The sequence below is a fragment of the Xenia sp. Carnegie-2017 genome, unplaced genomic scaffold (assembly GCF_021976095.1).
Source record: "Xenia sp. Carnegie-2017 unplaced genomic scaffold, XeniaSp_v1 HiC_scaffold_22, whole genome shotgun sequence".
Classification (NCBI taxonomy): Eukaryota; Metazoa; Cnidaria; class Anthozoa; order Malacalcyonacea; family Xeniidae; genus Xenia; species Xenia sp. Carnegie-2017.
In genome coordinates this window covers 10008696-10027251 of record NW_025813485.1, presented here as the reverse complement: position 1 = coordinate 10027251, position 18556 = coordinate 10008696, and positions in this window count along the sequence as shown.

Genomic DNA, 18556 nt, shown 5'->3' with positions numbered 1-18556 from the left:
CGCCTTTAAATTTTGGTATATATATATAAAGCTAAAACTTCATATAGTAGATTTCAACTAGCAGTGGAAGCTGGGTGCGATATAGTATGCAGTGGCTTAGGGGCCCTCACTTCGGTGGCGACCGCACTCTCCCTGCGTTCCCTGAGCAAAGCCTATCGCAGGTGATCTCAGGGTCTGATGGGCGGAAGCTTGCTATTGGCATCTCCCAAGTAGGATAGCGTGTAGGGGCCGAAATATCCTACCGAAACGTTACACAACCCAACTCAACACAACCCTTGTCTGAAGTTCCTAAAACCTTGATCTACCCAAGAAAGATCTCTCATGGTAACATGTTAGGTATGGCCAGTGGTTGGTCATCGTCATTGAGCCTTTTGACACCAGTTCAGTATACGTTAAATGTCCTGAAGACGTTGAGGAGTTTGCTAGTAAAGCGTCGCCTAACCCAGAAGTTAGTTTTCATGGTATGCTAACGGATTACGCAAACGTTGTTAGGAAGAAGCTTACATCAAATGGTTATGGTCTCGTTCCATCGTCGTCTGAGGATGTTTCATGTTTATCCTGTATCTTTCACCAATGTTACAAATATTTAGTTTTTTTATGTTTTTTGAAATTGTCGTTTTTATGACTATTATTTTAGAGCATAGACATTGAAGATCTTGTGGTAGTACAGGTATTTTCAACATTTTTTTGTTGAAAAATTCTCTAGTTTCAATTCTTCGAAGTTTCTCATCTTAATTTTCATCTTTACTTTAGAATCCTTTCGATACGAGACATCGTCGGGATTTGAGGTACTTTATACGATATATTGAATTTCAATTTTATAGCGTTAATAACTCTCATCTGTCCATTGTAACTTTGCTATAATTCTATGGATAAATTATGTTTTTATAAATAACAGATTATTGATGATCCTACTTCACCTGAAGGTGTTCAGCAAGAACGACGTATGAAGTTACTGTCGTTAATTAACAATATAGCCCTTGATAAAGGGTTGGATGGTCAAAATTATAAATGTCATGGTTCTTCCAGACCAATTGGAATGAGTATGATCAATGAATTCTCGACTTGTTATTTGCAATAACTCAAATTTATATATTTTCAAATTTCTTAGCTTAATAAATATTATCTTTGTAGAAACTATTATAACGAAGTACATAATCCTTTTTTTCGTGAAGCCCATGGATGCGTTCGTTCATGATGAAAGAGTCATATTGTATAATGAGGCTCTCGTTCATCACGAGAGAGTTATGAGAAATTTGCGTTGTAAAAGGTAATAAGTAAAAAACGTATAAACATGCTTAGTGTTTGTTTGTTAAAGTTCAAAAGGCAGAAAGTTTTGAACCTTTGAAGTATCCTTGACGTTCTAGTTTTTTATGAGAAGAATTCTTGTAAAGAAAAGATAAATTTTGATAACCAAAGAATCCTGTTTAAGTCCATGCCTCCCCCCGAGATAGTTGAGCACTAGAGCGTCGCATGTTAACTAAGGGAACCACATAATCCTTGTTTGTTTTCCATGAAACATAAGGATGGTTTGCTCGTGATACATAGAAACAGTAAATGGGAGAGTTGAATCAGAAAGATATAAACCGATAAAATTGGTATAAAACTTGTTTAAGGTTGTCTTTATTTATAAATATCAGACAGGGTCATAAGAAGTTAATTGAAACATTGCTTGGTTTGTTTTGTGAGAAGAAAACAAAAAGATAAAATTCGAAAGCAAAAAAACCTGTTTTCGATCCATGCTTCCGATACCTTCTTAAGCGCAAGGCACTAGAACGCCGCATGTTAACGTTTCGGTAGGAGATTTCGGCCCCTCCACGCTATCCTAATTGGGAGATGCCAATAGCAAGCCCATCAGACCCTGAGATCACCTGCGATAGGCTTTGCTCAGGGTACGCAGGGAGAGTGGGGTCGCCACCGAAGTGAGGGCCCCTAAGCCACTGCATACTATATCGCACCCAGCTTCCACTGCTAGTTGAAATCTACTATATGAAGTTTTAGCTTTATATATATATACCAAAATTTAAAGGCGTACGAAAGTTGTGGGATGATTGTTATCGTTACTGCGCATGCGCAGATGATTTGTCTTAAAACGTGTGACTGAGCGAGCTAATTACTCCAAAATCGGTACTAGTACATCCAGTTGGTCGTTACCATGAGCGTGGAGAGTTTCTGGAGTTGACAACGCATGCTCAGATTCTCAATTAATTTGTGACAGAGCGAGCTCTGAAATTTTTGTTTGTAGATGCGCTGAGCAAGTTTTCCATCATATATTTTTGGCATGCTCTTTGTCTCGTTAAGCTTGTTTTGACAAATGCATGTGAAAGTCGTCAACACTTTGTTACGGCACTCGTAATATCCGTGACAACGTTAAAAATGTTTTTTATTTTTCTCTACAACTTTATACGTGCATATTGCATGTCATATCCAAGCTTTCCTTTAATTTGACGGGAAGTGGTTTTTATTCACTCTTACATCTTCTGCCTTTATAATTAGTCGATCTGTATTTCTAAACTAATATTTACAAATGCCCCAAGAGAATCTTTTTATTTTATTGGCTCTCTTCTACAAATACAATACCATGTTCGACTATTTGATTGCACGAATTTTGTAATTTGATCACGTTTTTTTGACACCTGTGTTTACCATGGGAAAGATGGATTGCTTAAATGTACCTAGTTGTTTAGACTAGTTGGAGCCATAGTTATCCTGTAATGTATACTCTTGTGAAACACCAGTGAGCATACGTAGTGTGTCTTCTATAACCTCTATTCTAGTTCTCCACTTCATCATCTATCCATATTTGTTCTTTTTTAGTTCTCAGCTCAACACAACCCTTGTCTGAAGTTCCTAAAACCTTGATCTATCCAAGAAACATCTCTCGTTGTAACATGTTAGGTATGGCCAGTGGTTGGTCATCGTCATTGAGCATTTTGACACCAGTTCAGTATACGTTAAATGTCCTGAAGACGTTGAGGAGGTTGCTAGTAAAGCGTCGCCTAAACCAGAAGTTAGTTTTCAATGTATGCTAACGGATTACGCAAACGTTGTTAGGAATAAGTTCACATCAAATGGTTATGGTCTCGTTCCATCGTATTCTGAGAAGGTTTCATGTTCATCCTGTATCTTTCTCCAATGTTACAAAAAACTTAGTTTTTTTATGTTTTTTGAAATTGTCGTTTTTATTACTATTATTTTAGAGCATAAGCATTGAAGAATCTTGTGGTAGTACAGGTATTTTCAACATTTTTTTGTTGAAAAATTCTCTAGTTTCAATTCTTCGAAATTTCTCATCTTAATTTTCATCTTTACTTTAGAATCCTTTCGATACGAGAAATCGTAGGGATTTGAGGTACTTTATACGATGTATTGAATTTAAGTTTTATAGCGTTAATAACTCTCATCTGTCCATCGTAACTCTGCTATAATTCTATGGATAAATTATGTTTTTATATATAACAGATTATTGATGATCCTACTTCACCTGAAGGTGTTCAGCAAGAACGACGTATGAAGTTACTGTGGTTAATTAACAAAATAGCCCTTAATAAAGGGTTGGATGGTCAAAATTATAAATGTCATCGTTGTTCCAGACCAATTGGAATGAGTATGATCATTGAATTCTCGACTTCTTATTTGCTAATAACTCAAATATATTTATTTTCAAATTTCTTAGCTTAATAATGTTATCTTTGTAAAACTATTATAACAAAGTACATAATCCCTTTTTTCCGTGAAGCCCATGGATGCGTTCGTTCATGATGAAAGAGTCATATTGTATAATGAGGCTCTCGTTCATCACGAGAGAGTTATGAGAAAGTTACGTTGTAAAGGTAATAAGTAAAAACGTATATGCTTAGTGTTTGTTTAAGTTAAAGTTCAAAAAGGCAGAAATTTTTGAACCTTGAAGTATCCTTGGACGTTCTAGTTTTTATGAGAAGAATTCTTGTAAAGAAAAAGATTTTTGACCAAAGAATCCGTTTTCGGTCCATGCCTCCCGATACCCCGAGATAGTTGAGCACTAGAGCGTCGCATGTTAACTAAAGGGACATAATCCTTGTTTGTTTTCCATGAAACATATGGATGGTTTGCTCGTGATACATGAGAAACAGTAAATGGGAGAGTTAAATCAGAAAGATATAAAGCGATAAAATTGGTATAAACATGTTTAGGATTGTCTTTAATTATAAGTGTCAGAAAAAGACAGGGTCATAAGAAGTTAATTGAAACATTGCTTGGTTTGTTTTATTAGAAGAAAACAAAACGATAAAATTCGAAAGCAAAACACCCCTGTTTTCGGTCCATGCTTCCCGATACCTTCTTAAGCGCAAGGCACTAGAACGCCGCATGTTAACGTTTCGGTAGGATATTTCGGCCCCTACACGCTATCCTACATGGGAGATGCCAATAGCAAGCCCATCAGACCCTGAGATCACCTGCGATAGACCTTGCTCAGGGTACGCAGGGAGAGTTGGGTCGCCACCGAAGTGAGGGCCCCTAAGCCACTGCATACTATATCGCACCCAGCTTCCACCGCTAGTTGAAATCTACCATATGAAGTTTTAGCTTTATATATATATACCAAAATTTAAAGGCGTACGAAAGTTGTGGGATGATTATTATCGTTACTGCGCATGCCCAGATGATTTCTTTGATAATTTGCGACTAAGTGAGTTAATTGACACAAATGTAGTGCAAGTACATATAGTTGTCGTTTTCATGACTATGAACGATTACTCGAGTGGAGTGCGCATGATCGGGCGCATGCGCAGACGATTTCTCTATTAAATTGTTACTAAGCATGCTATTTACCTCAAAATTCTTGCTTGTAGATGCAGTTGGTCGTTGCCATGACCATGAACTTGGGTTACTGGTGAAGTTAGGTCAACCAGATGTATTAGTACCGATTTTTGAGCAATTAGCTCGCTCAGTCACACGTTTTAAGACAAATAATCTGCGCATGCGCAGTCCCATTGAGCATGCGCAGTCAACTTGACCAGGTCCCCAAGTTCATGGTCATGGCAACGACAACTATATGTACTTGCACTGCATTTGTGTCAATTAACTCACTGAGTCGCAAATTATCAAAGAAATCATCTGCGCATGCGTAGTAACGATAACAATCATCCCATATTTTTCGTACGCCTTTAAATTTTGGTATATATATAAAAAGCTAAAACTTCATATAGTAGATGTCAACTAGCAGTGGAAGCTGGGTGCGATATAGTATGCAGTGGCTTGGGGGCCCTCACTTCGGTGGCGACCGCACTGTCCCTCCGTACCCTGAGCAAAGCCTATCGCAGGTGATCTCAGGGTCTTGATGGGCGGAAGCTTGCTATTGTCATCTACCAAGTAGGATAGGGTGGAGGGGCCGAAGTCTCCTACCGAAACGTTACCATGCGGCGTTCTAATGCCTTGCGCTTAAGAAGGTATCGGGAAGTATGGACCGAAAACGGGGGTTTTTTGCTTTCGAATTTTATCTTTTTGTTTTCTTCTCATAAATAAACCAAGCAATGTTTCAATTAACTTCTTATGACCCTGTCTGACACTTATAAATAAAGACAACCTTAAACAAGTTTATATCAATTTTATCGGTTTATATCTTTCTGATTTAACTCTCCCATTTACTGTTTCTCATGTATCACGAGCAAACCATCCATATGTTTCATGGAAAACAAACAAGGATTATGTGGTTCCCTTAGTTAACATGCGACTCTCTAGTGATCAACTATCTATGGGTATCGGGAGGCATGGACCGAAAACGGGATTTTGGTTTTCAAAATTTGTCTTTTCTTTACAAGAATTCTTCTCATAAAAACTAGAACGTCCAAGGATACTTCAAAGGTTCAAACAACTTCTGCCTTTTGAACTATAACTTAAACAAACACTAAGCATGTTTATACGTTTTTACTTATTACCTTTTACAACGTATTTTCTCATAACTCTCTCGTGATGAACGAGAGCCTCCTTATACAATATGACTGTTTCATCATGAACGAACGCATCCATGGGCTTCACGGAAAAAAGGGATTATGTACTTTGTCATAATAGTTTCTACAAAGATAACATTTATTAAGCTAAGAAATTTGAAAATAAATATATTTGAGTTATTAGCAAATAACAAGTCGAGAATTCATTGATCATACTCATTCCAATTGGTCTGGAACAACCATGACATTAATAATTTTGACCATCCAACCCTTTATCAAGGGCTATATTATTAATTAACGACAGTAACTTCATGCGTCGTTCTTGCTGAACACCTTCAGGTGAAGTAGGATCATCAATAATCTGTTATATATAAAAACATAATTTATCCATAGAATTATAGCAAAGTTACCATGGACAGATGAGGGTTATTAACGCTATAAAACTTAAATTCAATATATCGTATAAAGTACCTCAAATCCCGACGATTTCTCGTATCGAAAGGATTCTAAAGTAAAGGTGAAAATTCAGATGAGAAATTTCGAAGAATTGAAACTAGAGAATTTTTCAACAAATAAATGTTGAAAATACCTGCACTACCACAAGATTCTTCAATGTCTATGCTCTAAAATAATAGTCATAAAAACGACAATTTCAAAAAACATAAAAAAACTAAGTATTTGTAACATTGGTGAAAGATACAGGATGAACATGAAACCTTCTCAGAATACGATGGAACGAGACCATAACCATTTGATGTGAACTTATTCCTAACAACGTTTGCGTAATCCGTTAGCATACCATGAAAACTAACTTGTCGTTTAGGTGACGCTTTACTAGCCACCTCCTCAACGTCCTCAGGACAATTAACGTATACTGAACTGGTGTCACAAGGCTCAATGACGAAGACCAACCACTAGCCATACCTAACATGTTACCACCAGAGATCTTTCTTGGGTAGATCAAGGTTTTAGGAACTTTAGACAAGGGTTGTGTTGAGCGTAGAACGAAAAAAGAGCAAATATGGATAGATGATGAAGTGGAGAACAAGAATAGAGGTTATAGAAGACACACTACGTATGCTCATTGGTGTTTCACAAAAGTATATATTACAATATAACTATGGATCCAACTAGTCTAAACAACTACGTACATTTAAGCAATCCATCTTTGCCATGGTAAACACATGTGTCAAAAAAACGTGGTGAAATTACAAAATTCGTGCAATCAAATAGTCGGACATGGTATTGTATTTGTAGAAGAGAGCCAATAAAATAAAAACATTGTCTTGGGGCATTTGTAAATATTAGTTTAGAAATACAGATCGACTAATTATAAAGGCAGAAGATGTAAGAGTGAATAAAAACCATTTCCCATCAAAACAAAGCGTCAAAGCTTGGATATGACATGAAATATGCAGATATAAAGTTGTAGAGAAAAATAAAAAACATTTTTAACGTTGTCACGGATATTACGAGTGCCGTAACAAAGTGTTGACGAGTTTCACATGCATTTAACAAAACAAGCTTAAGTAGACAAAGAGCATGCCAAAAATATATGATGGAAATCTTGCTCAGCGCATCTACAAGCACCAACTTCAGAGCTCGCTCTGTCACAAATTAATTGAGAACCTGAGCATTCGTTGTCAACTCCACAAACTCTCCAAGCTCATGGTAACGACCTACTGGATGTACTAGTATCGATTTTGGAGTAATTAGCTCGCTCAGTCACACGTTTTAGAACAAATAATATGCGCATGCGCAGTCAACTTGACCAGCTACCCAATTCATGGTTATGGCAACGACCAACTGCATCTACTAGCACCAATTTTAAAGTAAATAATATGCTTAGTAACAACTTAATGGAGAAATCGTCTGCGCATGCGCTCGAGCATGCGCAGTCCACTCGAGTAATTGTTAATAGTCATGACAACGACAACTATATGTACTTGCACTATATTTGTGTCAATTAACTCACTTAGTCGCAAATTATCAAAGAAATCATCTGGGCATGCGCAGTAACGATAACAATCATCCCACAACTTTCGTACGCCTTTAAATTTTGGTATATATATATAAAGCTAAAACTTCATATACTTGATGTCAACTAGCAGTGGAAGCTGGGTGCGATATAGTATGCAGTGGCTTAGGAGGGGCCCTCACTTGGTGGCGACCCCACTCTCCCTGCGTACCCTGAGCAAAGCCTATCGCAGGTGATCTCAGGGTCTGATGGGCGGAAGCTTGCTATTGGCATCTCCCAAGTAGGATAGCGTGGAGGGGCCGAAATATCCTAACGAAACGTTAACATGCGGCGTTCTAGTGCCTTGCGCTTAAGAAGGTATCGGGAAGCATGCACCGAAAACGGGGTTTTTTGCTTTCGAATTTTATATTTTGTTTTCTTCTCATAAAACAAACCAAGTAATGTTTCAATTAACTTCTTATGACCCTGTCTGACACTTATAAATAAAAACAACCTTAAACAAGTTTTATACCAATTTTATCGGTTTATATCTTTCTGATTTAACTCTCCCATTTACTGTTTCTCATGTATCAGGAGCAAACCATCCATATGTTTCATGGAAAACAAACAAGGATTATGTGGTTCCCTTAGTTAAGATGCGACTCTCTAGTGATCAACCATCTATGGGTATCGGGAGGCATGGACCGAAAACGGGATTTTTTGGTTTTCAAAATTTGTCTTTTTCTTTACAAGAATTCTTCTCATAAAAAAAACTAGAACGTCCAAGGTTCAAACAACTTCTGCCTTTTGAACTATAACTTAAACAAACACAAACACGCAGACGCACCCTATCTCCGCCCGGGATGTAATGTTTCCCATACATTACGATAAAGAGCAAATACACGACGTGGTTGGTGGTCAACAGTGGGTTTTACTTTCTATGAATACAGCCTCACTAAAGGCGGCAAGTGAGACAGGCTTTGGTCTTTAATGGAAAAAAGCAGTCCCATCTCGATGTAATGAAGAAGGTACTATAACTATTAATGCTTTGTATTTTATCTTATAAACTCACGAAATTTACTCAAACTAGTTGCTGCAGCAGTAGATGGACAAACTTTGTTTATGTTTTCGCTCCAAAGTGATTAAATCTTTTGTTTCTTAAATTACATTTCTAGTCGCCTTGTTTTTTATGGTATTTCTAATCAGATAACTTTCTAGTTTGTATGTTTGTGTCTCTATTAGATTTGTGGTCTAATAACTGTCTGTGTTCTCTGAAGTATGGGTTGTCTCTTGATTATGTTGTTTGTTAACTGTGATGTTCGATGACCTCATTGTTTTCTGATTATTATGTTTCATTACATTATTGTGTGATTACTATATTTTCTTATGATTGTATTGTTTTATGATTTTATTGTCTGATGACATTTTCTGATGATTTTTTTATGACTTTATTGTTTGATGATCGTATTGTCTAATAATTACATAGTCTAATGACTGCATTTTTAAATGACTGTATTGTCTAATGACTGTATTATTTAATGACTGTATTGTTCAATGACTTTATTGTTTAATAACTTTATTGTTCGATGACTGTATTGTGTAATGACTGTATTGTTTAATGACTGTATTGTTCAACGACTTTATTGTTTAATAACTTTATTGTTCAATGACTGTATTGTTTAATGACTGTATTGTTCAATGACTGTATTGTTTAATGACTTTAATGTTTCATGACTGTATTGTTTAATTTCTGTATTGTTCAATAACTGTATTGTTTAATGACTGTATTGTTTCATGACTGTATTGTTTAATAACTATATTGTTCAATGACTGTATTGTTTAATGACTGTATTGTTTCATGACTATATTGTTCAATGAATGTATTGTTTGATGACTGTATTGTTTAATGACTGTATTGTTTCATGACTATATTGTTCAATGACTGTATTGTTTAATGACTGTATTGTTTAATGACTGTGTTGTTTAATGACTTTATTGTTCAATGACTTTCTTGTTTCATGACAGTATTGTTTAATGACTATATTGTTCAATGAATGTATTGTTTAATGACTGTATTGTTTAATGACTGTATTTTTTAATGACTGTATTGTTCAATGACTATATTATTTAATGACTGTATTGTTTAATGACTGTATTGTTCAATGAATGTATTGTTTAATGACTGTATTGTTTAATGACTGTATTGTTTGATGACTGTATTGTTCAATGACTATATTGTTTAATGACTGTATTGTTTAATGACTGCATTGTTCAATGAATGTATTGTTTAATGACTGTATTGTTTAATGACTATATTGTTTAATGACTGTATTGTTTCATGACTGTATTGTTTAATTACTGTATTGTTTAATGACTGTTTTGTTTAATAACTATATTGTTTAATGACTGTATTGTTTAATGACTGTATTGTTCAATGACTGTTTTGTTTAATAACTATATTGTTTAATGACTGTATTGTTTAATGACTATATTGTTCAATGAATGTATTGTTTAATGACTGTATTGTTCAATGACTGTATTGTTCAATGACTGTATTGTTTAATGACTATATTGTTCAATGAATGTATTGTTTAATGACTGTATTGTTTCATGACTGTATTGTTTAATGACTTTATTGTTCAATGACTTTCTTGTTTCATGACTGTATTGTTCAATGACTGTATTGTTTAATTACTGTATTGTTTAATGACTGTATTGTTTAATAACTATATTGTTCAATGACTGTATTGTTTAATGACTGTACTGTTTCATGACTATATTGTTCAATGAATGTATTGTTTGATGACTGTATTGTTTAATGACTGTATTGTTTCATGACTATATTGTTCAATGACTGTATTGTTTAATGACTGTATTGTTTAATGACTGTGTTGTTTAATGACTTCAATGACTTTCTTGTTTCATGACAGTATTGTTTAATGACTATATTGTTCAATGAATGTATTGTTTAATGAATGTATTGTTTAATGACTGTATTGTTTAATGACTATATTGTTCAATAGCTGTATTGTTTCATGACTATATTGTTCAATGAATGTATTGTTTAATGACTGTATTGTTTAATGACTGTATTGTTTAATGACTGTATTGTTCAATGACTATATTGTTTAATGACTGTATTGTTTAATGACTGTATTGTTCAATGAATGTATTGTTTAATGACTGTATTGTTTAATGACTGTATTGTTTAATGACTGTATTGTTCAATGACTATATTGTTTAATGACTGTATTGTTTAATGACTGTATTGTTCAATGAATGTATTGTTTAATGACTGTATTGTTCAATGACTATATTGTTTAATGACTGTATTGTTTCATGACTGTATTGTTTAATGACTGTATTGTTTAATGACTGTATTGTTTAATAACTATATTGTTCAATGACTGTATTGTTTTAATGACTGTACTGTTTCATGACTATATTGTTCAATGAATGTATTGTTTGATGACTGTATTGTTTAATGACTGTATTGTTTCATGACTATATTGTTCAATGACTGTATTGTTTAATGACTGTATTGTTTAATGACTGTGTTGTTTAATGACTTTATTGTTCAATGACTTTCTTGTTTCATGACAGTATTGTTTAATGACTATATTGTTCAATGAATGTATTGTTTAATGAATGTATTGTTTAATGACTGTATTGTTTAATGACTATATTGTTCAATAGCTGTATTGTTTCATGACTATATTGTTCAATGAATGTATTGTTTAATGACTGTATTGTTTAATGACTGTATTGTTTAATGACTGTATTGTTCAATGACTATATTGTTTAATGACTGTATTGTTTAATGACTGTATTGTTCAATGAATGTATTGTTTAATGACTGTATTGTTTAATGACTGTATTGTTTAATGACTGTATTGTTCAATGACTATATTGTTTAATGACTGTATTGTTTAATGACTGTATTGTTCAATGAATGTATTGTTTAATGACTGTATTGTTCAATGACTATATTGTTTAATGACTGTATTGTTTCATGACTGTATTGTTTAATGACTGTATTGTTTAATGACTGTTTTGTTTAATAACTATATTGTTTAATGACTGTATTGTTTAATGACTGTATTTTCAATGACTGTTTTGTTTAATAACTATATTGTTTAATGACTGTATTATTTAATGACTATATTGTTCAATGAATGTATTGTTTAATGACTGTATTGTTCAATGACTGTATTGTTCAATGACTGTATTGTTTAATGACTATATTGTTCAATGAATGTGTTGTTTAATGACTGTATTGTTTCATGACTGTATTGTTTAATGACTTTATTGTTCAATGACTTTCTTGTTTCATGACTGTATTGTTCAATGACTGTATTGTTTAATTACTGTATTATTTAATGACTGTATTGTTTAATAACTATATTGTTTAATGACTGTCTTGTTTAATGACTATATTGTTCAATGAATGTATTGTTTAATGACTGTATTGTTTCATGACTGTATTGTTTAATGACTGTATTGTTCAATAACTGTGTTGTTTAACGACTGTATTGTTTCATGACTGTATTGTTTAATGACTGTATTGTTCAATGACTGTATTGTTCAATGACTGTATTGTTTAATGACTATATTGTTCAATGACTGTATTGTTTAATTACTGTATTGTTTAATGACTGTATTGTTTAATGACTATATTGTTCAATGAATGTATTGTTTAATGACTTTATTGTTTCATGATGTTTATGCGTCAAATGCATTAAAGATAAAAGAAAATGAGATGAAATTCCTCATTATCTTTTGTTTTGAATGCATTTGACTCATGTAAAGTGTGAAGTATAAGACAGGCCTTATTGTCTCATGTCTGTGTTGTCGGAGAGGGTGCATAACCTCTAAAACTCATAAACTCTGGTGCATAACCTTTTAGTGTCCTCTAAAAACTGTTGAAGTTGTTGGCTGCATGTGCATGCCTGTTTCTGTAGATATTATCTTATAATAATTTCAATCATAGATACAATTTTGTAATCTAATCGTCCTACACGGCTGAAATTTCTTGGGAAGGGGGAGGGGGTATGGCAGGGAGTGACATCCGTCGTTCGTCTAGTCGGGCAACTTTTTGAAATTGAGATAAAAATACAATGTGATGTACTGCAAGTTAGAAAACATAAGGCAATATTATAAAGATAATTGTTCCATAACTTTAAAAAGTACATTACATAGGGTTTTGTACTAGTACATATTGAATCTTATTTAAAAGAAATTTTGAGATAAAGTAATACAAAATATTTGGCAATTCCATGACGTGTCAACGTGATATGTGGAAAGAAGTGAGAGAAACTGTTCTTTTCAACGAAAGCAGCTAATAGATCCATTCTATCGTTAAACCGCAACGTTAAGTTCATTTATCCAATATATCTTAGAGGCAAATTCATTGGCAAAATTATATTCTTTAGAAATTCAAAACCAATAGTTTTTTCTGAATGTAATTTGAATATCAAATTGAGGAGCTATTGTTAAATTATTCGAGGTCCGGCAATAACGTTCGGATAATATGTGAAATATTATGATTTTATTGTGGAACAAAATAACAACTTACGTACAAGCTAACAACGATATTAGAATTAACAAGTTCACAATGTCACTTGGTCTTATATGTGTCATACCTACTTAATTATGCATGCAAAGGTATGATGTTTATGTTTTTCGCGTGATGTTCATATCTTAACACTCCCTTTCGAAAAAAATATAAACTAATCACTATTCCTTGAAATGTTTGTTACTCCCATATCAGATCTCATTCGTTGAAATACAGTTTTTCCTAATGGTTTCGTTAACATATCAGCAACCATTTGTTGTGACGTACAATACTCAAGTGCAATTTCTTTCTTCAGTACTTTGTCGCGAATGAAATGATATTTTATGTCAATGTGTTTCGTTCTTGGATGGTATTTCGGATTTTTCGACAAACTTATTGCTCCTTGATTATCTTCCTTTATGATAGTTGGTTCATTTTGAGTGAAGTTTAAATCATGTAGTAATCCTCTTAACCATATTGCTTCTTGACATGCTTGTGATGCTGCAACATACTCAGCTTCAGTAGATGAGAGCTACAATACTTTGCTTTTTGCTCGCCCAACTTACCAATCCACCACAAATCATGAATAGGTATCCTGAATGTGATTTTCGATTATTTGGATCACATCCCCAATCAGCATCAACAAATCCACTTAATTTAACTTCGGACTCCTTTTGTCCATCAAAGCAAATGCCGTGGTTAATCGTACCTTTAATGTAACGTAAAATACGTTTGGCAGCATTCCAATGGTTTTGGCTAGGGTTAGCACAGAATTGATTAACTGTTGAAAGTGCTTGTGCCAGGTCCGGTCTTGTCGCTGTAACTGCATACGTTAATGCACCAATTAATGCTTGATATTGGGTTATGTTCATTGGCTCTCCTTCATTATTCAACAGCTTGGTTCCGAGCTCAACGGGGGTTGCAACAGGTTTGCAGTCTTGCATTCCAAATCTCTTCAATAAATTCGTCAAATACTTTGATTGATGAAGTCGCATTTGTTTCTTTTCCCTGTCTCGTTGAATTTGAATGCCAAGACAGAAATGAATTTCACCTAGATCTTTCATTTCAAAGCGTTTCTTTAAAATACCTTTCTCCTCTTCTAGCATTTTCTTGTTGTTACTTGCAAGAATCAAATCATCGACGTATAACGCTAAAAGCATGATATTATCTCCCTTTCGTTTAATGTATAGGCACGGATCAGAATTGTATTGAACGTAACCGGATTTCTTTAAGAACTGATCAATGGTATCGAACCAGCATCTCAAAGATTGCTTCAAGCCATATACGCTTTTAATTTACAGACCTTCTGTTCTTGTCCCTTTTTCTCATATCCTTCAGGTTGCTTCATGTATATTTCCTCTTTAAGTTCACCGTTCAGAAATGCCGTCGACACATCCATTTGGTGTACGTCCAAGTCTAACTGATTAGCAATTGCCAAGAAAGAGCGAATTGATGTATATTTTGCTACTGGAGAAAATGTTTCTTCGTAATCTAAACCATATTCTTGTAAGTATCCTTTAGCAACTAACCGAGCTTTATGTCGTTCAATTGAACCGTCTGCTTTGTACTTACTTTGAATATCCATCGAGAATCTATGGCTTTACGATCTTTAGGTAAGTCAACCAATGTCCACGTATTGTTTTTTATGTGGGAGGAATATTCATTGTCCATTGCTTGTTTCCATTTCGCCTTATCTGGACTATGAAAAGCTTCATTAATGTTGAGTGGTTCATCTTGACGGATAGATTCATCATCAATGCTAGCGACATTGTTCTGCCACCAATTACCTGTGATCACCACACCATATCTATCAGGAGATTTGTGTATTCGTGCTGATCGTCGTGGTTGTTGTTGTTCATCTGTCATACTGTTGTTGGAATTATCTTCCATTTCTTCTTTGACTTCGTGTTCTTCATTGTCTTCTAATAGTTCATCATTCTGTTTTTCGGTCACAGTATCTTTATCATATCCATGTATTACTATAGTAGATTTCTTTCGTCGATCAAATGAGCTTTCGTCAAATAACACGTCTCTTGATATGTGAATTTTACCTGTTGAAGCGTCGTAGAGTCGATAACCTTTACTTGTGAGGCTGTACCCAACAAATGTGCATTTCTTGGTTTTGGAGTCCCATTTCTTCCCTGTTTCCTTAGGAACGTGCATGTAAGCTGTGCAACCAAAAATTCTCAGATGTGAAACATCAGGTTTCTTAGAATGGAAACATTCGTAAGGTGTAACTCCGTTCACGGATACAGTAGGACTTCGATTTCTTAAGATGACTGCAGTATGAACTGCTTCAGCCCAGAATTTCTTTGGTAGTTTTGCGTTGTTCAGCATAGATCGTGCAGCTTCTTGAATGGTTCTATTCATTCTTTCAGAAACTCCGTTCTGCTGTGGCGTTCTTGGAACACTAAACTGACGCTGAATTCCCTTATCCTTTAGATATTTTTCAAACATTTGACAAGTGTACTCACCACCGTTGTCTGATCGAAGTACTTTAATTTTCTTGTTAGTGAGATTGGTCACCATTGCTTCAAACTCTTTAAATTTCTCAAAAGCTTCATCCTTTCTCTTCATAAAGTAGACTGTTGTGTATCTTGATTTATCATCAATAAATGTTATGAAATATTTATTTCCACCAAGACTTGTTTCTTCCATCGGTCCACAAACATCGCTATGGACAAGATCGAGTACATCTTTAGCACGCGTTGCAGGTTCTCGAGGAAAGGTTGCTCGTATCTGCTTTCCTTGTGTACATCCTTCACAAACTTCAAAGTGATCATCTGATTGAAAATTAAGACCTTTAACCAACTTTTGATCTCGAAGTAGACGTAAATTCTTCAGGCTTAGATGGCCATACCGTTGATGCCATATTTCTTCGCTAGTATCACTTGTAGAAACATTCGCATGCTTCGAATCATCCTGTTCTTCTTTAACATCAAGAACATACAGGTTATTCATCATTCTTCCTGATCCAGATATAGTTCCATTTTTATCAAGTATCAAGCAAGTGTGTAGATTAAATTCAACTGAGTATCCTCGTTTTGCCGTAGCACTAACTGAGAAGAGATTTTTTCCTAAATCTGGAACATATAGAACGTCAACCAATCTTCTTGGTTCATACTTCTTCTTAGACTTAATCTCAATGTGTACATTTCCTTTTCCCAGTGCTTGAACTATTCTGTCATCTCCTAGCTTTACCTTTTCAGGGAATTTGAATGGGATGAAATTAACCATGATGTCCTTATTATATGACATATGAGATGATGCACCTGAATCAATGTACCATGCAGATTCTTTGCTATCTGTAAACAATGATGAATTCTGAACTGTGGCTCCGTAGGATGCTTCTTCCCTTTTATTTCTATTGTCACTTTGCTGATTCTGTTTGGGTTTGCGACATTCTCGAGCCCAATGTCCAGGTAACCCGCAGTTATGGCATTTACCTTTTCTTTTGAATTTGGTATTCTTAACTTTGTCGTTTTTGGACTTTTGACATAGTAGTGCTTTCTCACCAATATCCTTACTTTCGTTGGATTCTTTACGTTTCTGTTCTTCATGAAGAAGTCTAGCAGTAACGAATTCTAATGATAAGTCATCCGCTCTAGATTCCAATGCTGTTATTAAGCCACTGTACGAATCAGGTAAACTACAAAGGAGTGTCGCCACTTGATCTTCCTCAGAAACAGACGCACCCAATGCTTCTAATTGACTTGCAATATCCTTCATCTTGTTGAGATGTTCGGTCATGGAATCATCAGGACCCATACTTGTAGTGAAATATTTCTTTCGCAAGAATAACTTATTGGCCAAGATTTGACTTCATAATGACTTTCTAATTTCGCCCAAGCATCTTTTGCAGTACGCGCTGATCGAACGAGAGATAGCTGTTCATCGCCGAGAGACAAACATATTGTTGCAAATGCCTTCCTTTCACGCCTTTGATATTGTCGACGTTGAGTATCAGTAGTTCCTTCACCATTAGGTTCTACCTCATCGCCAAAAACTATTTGCCAGAGATCCTTCTCTTCAAGTATCATCTGCATCTTAAACTTCCAAAGGTGAAAGTTTTGGCCATTGAACTTTTCGATCCGTGTAAATGCTTCGTCATTTCCCGAAGTCGCCATATTCAATATTTCGCACTTCTGTAAGTTATATTCTCATGAAATCGCGATATCTCATAAACTTTCCGTATTTGCCGTCATAAACAGAAACTCAAACGCTCCTGGGCCCATAACCTGTTAAATTATTCGAGGTCCGGCAATAACGTTCGGATAATATGTGAAATATTATGATTTTATTGTGGAACAAAATAACAACTTACGTACAAGCTAACAACGATATTAGAATTAACAAGTTCACAATGTCACTTGGTCTTATATGTGTCATACCTACTTAATTATGCATGCAAAGGTATGATGTTTATGTTTTTCGCGTGATGTTCATATCTTAACAGCTATAATTTATTTTGAGGTACACTGGATCCGCCACTGTTTCCAGTTATTTGTCCAAGCCAATTGTGAAGATTTGCTTGCAAAACTGACGTTGATTTAGTGACATTTGTGGTAGATAAAAATTTCTGATTACTACATTGAATGCAGCACTAACTAATTTAATGATTCTTTTAACGGTAAAATCCTGTGTGCTCTTACGTTTTCGCCTCAAAACCATTGGCTGTTGTTGCCTTAGCTTTTTTCCTGAGCAATATGCATCAGCGTTTCTCAACCACAAAACACACTGTTTCCTTAGAGTGCCGTAAATAAGTTACAAGTATGTTCAATACGGTTCAGAAAGAATTTACTGCATTTAGTTGACTGAATTTTGTATTTTTTGTTCATTAACGCGTACATACACGTTTTATTGCGATTAGTCCAGGAATCGTAATAAGCCGTTAGAAAATGAGCATCGCAAAAAGACGCAGAAAACTGAAAAGTAAGTTGAATTAGCACTTTTTCAGCAGTTTTTAAAAATTGTAGAATGTCACGACTCATTAATTGTCCAAAGGAAACAATTGATCCAAACATGATAATAAGATTGCACCAGAAATTTCAATGTTTTGTAAAAAAACGTTACTATGTCCATAAAGTATGACACCAATCTCCCAACATATTCACC